Raw genomic sequence first — 6,390 nt, forward strand, 5'->3', positions numbered from 1 at the left:
CAAGGCGCAGAGCCCTCCGACCTTGGCATTGGGTCCGAAGGGGGTGACTGCGGTGGCTTTGCAGAGTGGGCCCGAAACTCAGGGCGAGGCACGACCCCAGCGGCGCACTTCTGAGCCTGGCCGGGCGACTGACTGACTGGGAGCCAGCGGGCCGCTGCCCCCGGCCACCCTCTGCCCGGTTTTCCCTGAGTCCCTGAGTGTGTTCCTCCCTCCTGCCCTCCCTGTGCGTGGCTCCACTCGCCAGGCACGCTCAGGGGACGTGTGTGGCCGGCGGCTGGCCATTGCCCAGTCGGACTGCATTTCCGCCTGGGGCGCTGGGCCTGTGTCAGGGTCCCTGGGGTGTCCGAGGGGGGTGCCCGCCTGCCTCTCCGCCCCTGGCTCTCTGGGCTCCGGGCTAGGCTAGGCTAGGTTCGCGCGCGCGGGACACTGAAACGGCCAGGGCTTCTGGGCTTCTCCGCCTGGCGAAAGGCGGGGTGGGCGTGGCGGTGGGGGGCCGGGGGTCCGTGGGGGGGTTGGGGTCGCGGGAGGCCTGGGCCTTGGCGAGGAGCGGCGGAGGAGGCCAGGCCACGCCAGGCCACGCCAGGCCGGGGCGGGGCGGTGCGATCCCTGCGGGCGCTTGGTGGGGCTCGCGGTAGGTGGAGCCAGGTGGAGAGGGGCGGTGTTGGAGGCGGGACTCAGCCAGTCCCAGTCTCCCAGGACCCCTGGGCCGCTGCCCGGTGGAGTCAGGTCGGAGCGGAGCGTGAGAGCCCCCAGCCTTGAGTTGAGTTGGGCTGGGCTGCGCTGTTGTGGGGCGGGCGAGGGAGGCCCCCTGCGACCACCCCCTCCGATTTCCCCCCTCCACCCCCCTCCCGTCCCCTGGACTGAAGGGTGGAACCCGGAGCAGGCTCTTGAGGCGCCCCCGGGCGGCCCTCCCCGTCTACGGCCATACCACCCTGAACGCGCCCGATCTCGTCTGATCTCGGAAGCTAAGCAGGGTCGGGCCTGGTTAGTACTTGGATGGGAGACCGCCTGGGAATACCGGGTGCTGTAGGCTTTTGCGCCCCCTTCCCACACACACTTTTAACTTGCGTGGCCCCGAGAGACAGGCCGTGACCCCCGGGCCCTCGGGCCAGGGCGCAGGCGCAGCCCTGGGCTGCCGGTCGCTGTCCCTTCAGGCCTGCGGCTGGCCTCCCGACGACCAGCGCCCAGCGCCTGCAACAAGGCCCACAGGCCTGGCTCTCCCCAGGGACGCTAGGACACTCACTCCATGAGACCCCGCTGAGCCGAGCCAGGTCCAGGCCACGACCCTCCATGTGCACCCAGACCGACCCCCCCACCCCTCGGCCTGGAGGATGGGGTGTGTGGGGGGGCGACACCCGCCTTCCCCAGAACACGGGGCCCACCCGCGGGGCCCGCTCCCTCACCCGTTCCTGCCACACAAGCAGAACCTTGACACCCAGATCCTGGGAGTGGGAGAGTCCATCGAGCGTCTCTGCCTGGGTCCTTCTCTCTTTGCACCACCTCCGCAAGGTCCCTCCTGTGTCTCTACCTCCTTCCCCACCGCCTTCCTCCGTGAGGGTCCCCCTGAGTCAATCTCTCTCTCTGCCTGTCTCTCCCTTTCACTCTCATCGGAGCAGCAGATGTCTCTGTGGGTCCCTGTTCATCCATCTCTCCTTCTCTCTTGTGCCTCTCTTGGCCTGTGAGGAGGCATCCCTGTCTCCATCTCCCACTCAATCCCTCTCTGGCCTTGACTCTCCTCTCTCTCTCTCTCTCTCTCTCTCTCTCTCTCTCTCTCACACACACACACACACACACACACACAGAGACACACACTCACCCCTCTACCCCCCACCCAACCCCAGCCAACTCACTCTGGGCTGCAAGTCACCAGGTCCATGGTAGCCTGGAGACTGGGCAGTCACAGGTTCTCTCATCTCCCATCTAACTTCCCATGGATGTAAGAGTGGATTCACACATCACCCTTGAAGTGCGCGCAGGACTTCAGGGTGTGTGCTCAGCAGAGGCTGAGAGAGGGCCGAGGAGGCCACAGGGTCTTAGGAGTCTGCGCTGAGAGCCAAGCAAGAGAGCAGATGGCAAAAGAGGGCAGGCGCTCCTGAAAGAGGAGGAAGCAGCCTTCAGAGCAGGCAAGCGGTTCGGGGCCAGGGGGTTGCCATGGAGGACCAGGTGCCAAGAGGAGTTGAAGCCTGGCCGGTGGGGACAGGGAAGCAGAGGCCCCTTGGTCGCGGTCACCGGTCCACCTGCAGAGGACAGGACAAGACGCAGGGCCTGACGACCCGGTGGGCGCGTGTCCCCGCAACGCAACCACCGCTCCCCTCCCTCCCCCCTCTCCCCCCTGCAATGCTTGCAGGGGAGGGGGCTTTCCGTCTGGTGAGGCCGCCGACTAAGCTCCCACAGGGGTTTGAATCAGGGTGCTTCTTCCACAGGCGGTCCTTTCCTGGACACTGGACAGAGGGGTCTATGCCCTTCCTCAGGGCGGTGCTGTGCACGTGCTGGTCGTTGACTGGTACCAACAAGGCGCAGAGCCCTCCGACCTTGGCATTGGGTCCGAAGGGGGTGACTGCGGTGGCTTTGCAGAGTGGGCCCGAAACTCAGGGCGAGGCACGACCCCAGCGGCGCACTTCTGAGCCTGGCCGGGCGACTGACTGACTGGGAGCCAGCGGGCCGCTGCCCCCGGCCACCCTCTGCCCGGTTTTCCCTGAGTCCCTGAGTGTGTTCCTCCCTCCTGCCCTCCCTGTGCGTGGCTCCACTCGCCAGGCACGCTCAGGGGACGTGTGTGGCCGGCGGCTGGCCATTGCCCAGTCGGACTGCATTTCCGCCTGGGGCGCTGGGCCTGTGTCAGGGTCCCTGGGGTGTCCGAGGGGGGTGCCCGCCTGCCTCTCCGCCCCTGGCTCTCTGGGCTCCGGGCTAGGCTAGGCTAGGTTCGCGCGCGCGGGACACTGAAACGGCCAGGGCTTCTGGGCTTCTCCGCCTGGCGAAAGGCGGGGTGGGCGTGGCGGTGGGGGGCCGGGGGTCCGTGGGGGGGTTGGGGTCGCGGGAGGCCTGGGCCTTGGCGAGGAGCGGCGGAGGAGGCCAGGCCACGCCAGGCCACGCCAGGCCGGGGCGGGGCGGTGCGATCCCTGCGGGCGCTTGGTGGGGCTCGCGGTAGGTGGAGCCAGGTGGAGAGGGGCGGTGTTGGAGGCGGGACTCAGCCAGTCCCAGTCTCCCAGGACCCCTGGGCCGCTGCCCGGTGGAGTCAGGTCGGAGCGGAGCGTGAGAGCCCCCAGCCTTGAGTTGAGTTGGGCTGGGCTGCGCTGTTGTGGGGCGGGCGAGGGAGGCCCCCTGCGACCACCCCCTCCGATTTCCCCCCTCCACCCCCCTCCCGTCCCCTGGACTGAAGGGTGGAACCCGGAGCAGGCTCTTGAGGCGCCCCCGGGCGGCCCTCCCCGTCTACGGCCATACCACCCTGAACGCGCCCGATCTCGTCTGATCTCGGAAGCTAAGCAGGGTCGGGCCTGGTTAGTACTTGGATGGGAGACCGCCTGGGAATACCGGGTGCTGTAGGCTTTTGCGCCCCCTTCCCACACACACTTTTAACTTGCGTGGCCCCGAGAGACAGGCCGTGACCCCCGGGCCCTCGGGCCAGGGCGCAGGCGCAGCCCTGGGCTGCCGGTCGCTGTCCCTTCAGGCCTGCGGCTGGCCTCCCGACGACCAGCGCCCAGCGCCTGCAACAAGGCCCACAGGCCTGGCTCTCCCCAGGGACGCTAGGACACTCACTCCATGAGACCCCGCTGAGCCGAGCCAGGTCCAGGCCACGACCCTCCATGTGCACCCAGACCGACCCCCCCACCCCTCGGCCTGGAGGATGGGGTGTGTGGGGGGGCGACACCCGCCTTCCCCAGAACACGGGGCCCACCCGCGGGGCCCGCTCCCTCACCCGTTCCTGCCACACAAGCAGAACCTTGACACCCAGATCCTGGGAGTGGGAGAGTCCATCGAGCGTCTCTGCCTGGGTCCTTTCTCTTTGCACCACCTCCGCAAGGTCCCTCCTGTGTCTCTACCTCCTTCCCCACCGCCTTCCTCCGTGAGGGTCCCCCTGAGTCAATCTCTCTCTCTGCCTGTCTCTCCCTTTCACTCTCATCGGAGCAGCAGATGTCTCTGTGGGTCCCTGTTCATCCATCTCTCCTTCTCTCTTGTGCCTCTCTTGGCCTGTGAGGAGGCATCCCTGTCTCCATCTCCCACTCAATCCCTCTCTGGCCTTGACTCTCCTCTCTCTCTCTCTCTCTCTCTCTCTCTCTCTCTCTCTCTCACACACACACACACACACACACACACACAGAGACACACACTCACCCCTGTACCCCCCACCCAACCCCAGCCAACTCACTCTGGGCTGCAAGTCACCAGGTCCATGGTAGCCTGGAGACTGGGCAGTCACAGGTTCTCTCATCTCCCATCTAACTTCCCATGGATGTAAGAGTGGATTCACACATCACCCTTGAAGTGCGCGCAGGACTTCAGGGTGTGTGCTCAGCAGAGGCTGAGAGAGGGCCGAGGAGGCCACAGGGTCTTAGGAGTCTGCGCTGAGAGCCAAGCAAGAGAGCAGATGGCAAAAGAGGGCAGGCGCTCCTGAAAGAGGAGGAAGCAGCCTTCAGAGCAGGCAAGCGGTTCGGGGCCAGGGGGTTGCCATGGAGGACCAGGTGCCAAGAGGAGTTGAAGCCTGGCCGGTGGGGACAGGGAAGCAGAGGCCCCTTGGTCGCGGTCACCGGTCCACCTGCAGAGGACAGGACAAGACGCAGGGCCTGACGACCCGGTGGGCGCGTGTCCCCGCAACGCAACCACCGCTCCCCTCCCTCCCCCCTCTCCCCCCTGCAATGCTTGCAGGGGAGGGGGCTTTCCGTCTGGTGAGGCCGCCGACTAAGCTCCCACAGGGGTTTGAATCAGGGTGCTTCTTCCACAGGCGGTCCTTTCCTGGACACTGGACAGAGGGGTCTATGCCCTTCCTCAGGGCGGTGCTGTGCACGTGCTGGTCGTTGACTGGTACCAACAAGGCGCAGAGCCCTCCGACCTTGGCATTGGGTCCGAAGGGGGTGACTGCGGTGGCTTTGCAGAGTGGGCCCGAAACTCAGGGCGAGGCACGACCCCAGCGGCGCACTTCTGAGCCTGGCCGGGCGACTGACTGACTGGGAGCCAGCGGGCCGCTGCCCCCGGCCACCCTCTGCCCGGTTTTCCCTGAGTCCCTGAGTGTGTTCCTCCCTCCTGCCCTCCCTGTGCGTGGCTCCACTCGCCAGGCACGCTCAGGGGACGTGTGTGGCCGGCGGCTGGCCATTGCCCAGTCGGACTGCATTTCCGCCTGGGGCGCTGGGCCTGTGTCAGGGTCCCTGGGGTGTCCGAGGGGGGTGCCCGCCTGCCTCTCCGCCCCTGGCTCTCTGGGCTCCGGGCTAGGCTAGGCTAGGTTCGCGCGCGCGGGACACTGAAACGGCCAGGGCTTCTGGGCTTCTCCGCCTGGCGAAAGGCGGGGTGGGCGTGGCGGTGGGGGGCCGGGGGTCCGTGGGGGGGTTGGGGTCGCGGGAGGCCTGGGCCTTGGCGAGGAGCGGCGGAGGAGGCCAGGCCACGCCAGGCCACGCCAGGCCGGGGCGGGGCGGTGCGATCCCTGCGGGCGCTTGGTGGGGCTCGCGGTAGGTGGAGCCAGGTGGAGAGGGGCGGTGTTGGAGGCGGGACTCAGCCAGTCCCAGTCTCCCAGGACCCCTGGGCCGCTGCCCGGTGGAGTCAGGTCGGAGCGGAGCGTGAGAGCCCCCAGCCTTGAGTTGAGTTGGGCTGGGCTGCGCTGTTGTGGGGCGGGCGAGGGAGGCCCCCTGCGACCACCCCCTCCGATTTCCCCCCTCCACCCCCCTCCCGTCCCCTGGACTGAAGGGTGGAACCCGGAGCAGGCTCTTGAGGCGCCCCCGGGCGGCCCTCCCCGTCTACGGCCATACCACCCTGAACGCGCCCGATCTCGTCTGATCTCGGAAGCTAAGCAGGGTCGGGCCTGGTTAGTACTTGGATGGGAGACCGCCTGGGAATACCGGGTGCTGTAGGCTTTTGCGCCCCCTTCCCACACACACTTTTAACTTGCGTGGCCCCGAGAGACAGGCCGTGACCCCCGGGCCCTCGGGCCAGGGCGCAGGCGCAGCCCTGGGCTGCCGGTCGCTGTCCCTTCAGGCCTGCGGCTGGCCTCCCGACGACCAGCGCCCAGCGCCTGCAACAAGGCCCACAGGCCTGGCTCTCCCCAGGGACGCTAGGACACTCACTCCATGAGACCCCGCTGAGCCGAGCCAGGTCCAGGCCACGACCCTCCATGTGCACCCAGACCGACCCCCCCACCCCTCGGCCTGGAGGATGGGGTGTGTGGGGGGGCGACACCCGCCTTCCCCA

At 67.7% G+C, this 6,390-nt stretch overlaps 3 non-coding genes across 3 annotated transcripts; all 3 read left to right on the forward strand.

Annotated features, from left to right (window-relative positions):
- Positions 1-914: 914 nt before the first annotated feature.
- Positions 915-1,033, forward strand: LOC139701961 (5S ribosomal RNA). The gene has a single exon (XR_011704560.1). It is a non-coding gene; the product is annotated as a 5S ribosomal RNA (ribosomal RNA).
- A 2,391-nt stretch (positions 1,034-3,424) lies between these two features.
- Positions 3,425-3,543, forward strand: LOC139701962 (5S ribosomal RNA). Its single transcript, XR_011704561.1, has one exon. It is a non-coding gene; the product is annotated as a 5S ribosomal RNA (ribosomal RNA).
- A 2,394-nt stretch (positions 3,544-5,937) lies between these two features.
- LOC139701963 (5S ribosomal RNA) lies at positions 5,938-6,056 on the forward strand. Its single transcript, XR_011704562.1, has one exon. It is a non-coding gene; the product is annotated as a 5S ribosomal RNA (ribosomal RNA).
- Positions 6,057-6,390: the final 334 nt, after the last annotated feature.

Source organism: Marmota flaviventris, chromosome 14, assembly GCF_047511675.1.
Source record: "Marmota flaviventris isolate mMarFla1 chromosome 14, mMarFla1.hap1, whole genome shotgun sequence".
Classification (NCBI taxonomy): domain Eukaryota; kingdom Metazoa; phylum Chordata; class Mammalia; order Rodentia; family Sciuridae; genus Marmota; species Marmota flaviventris.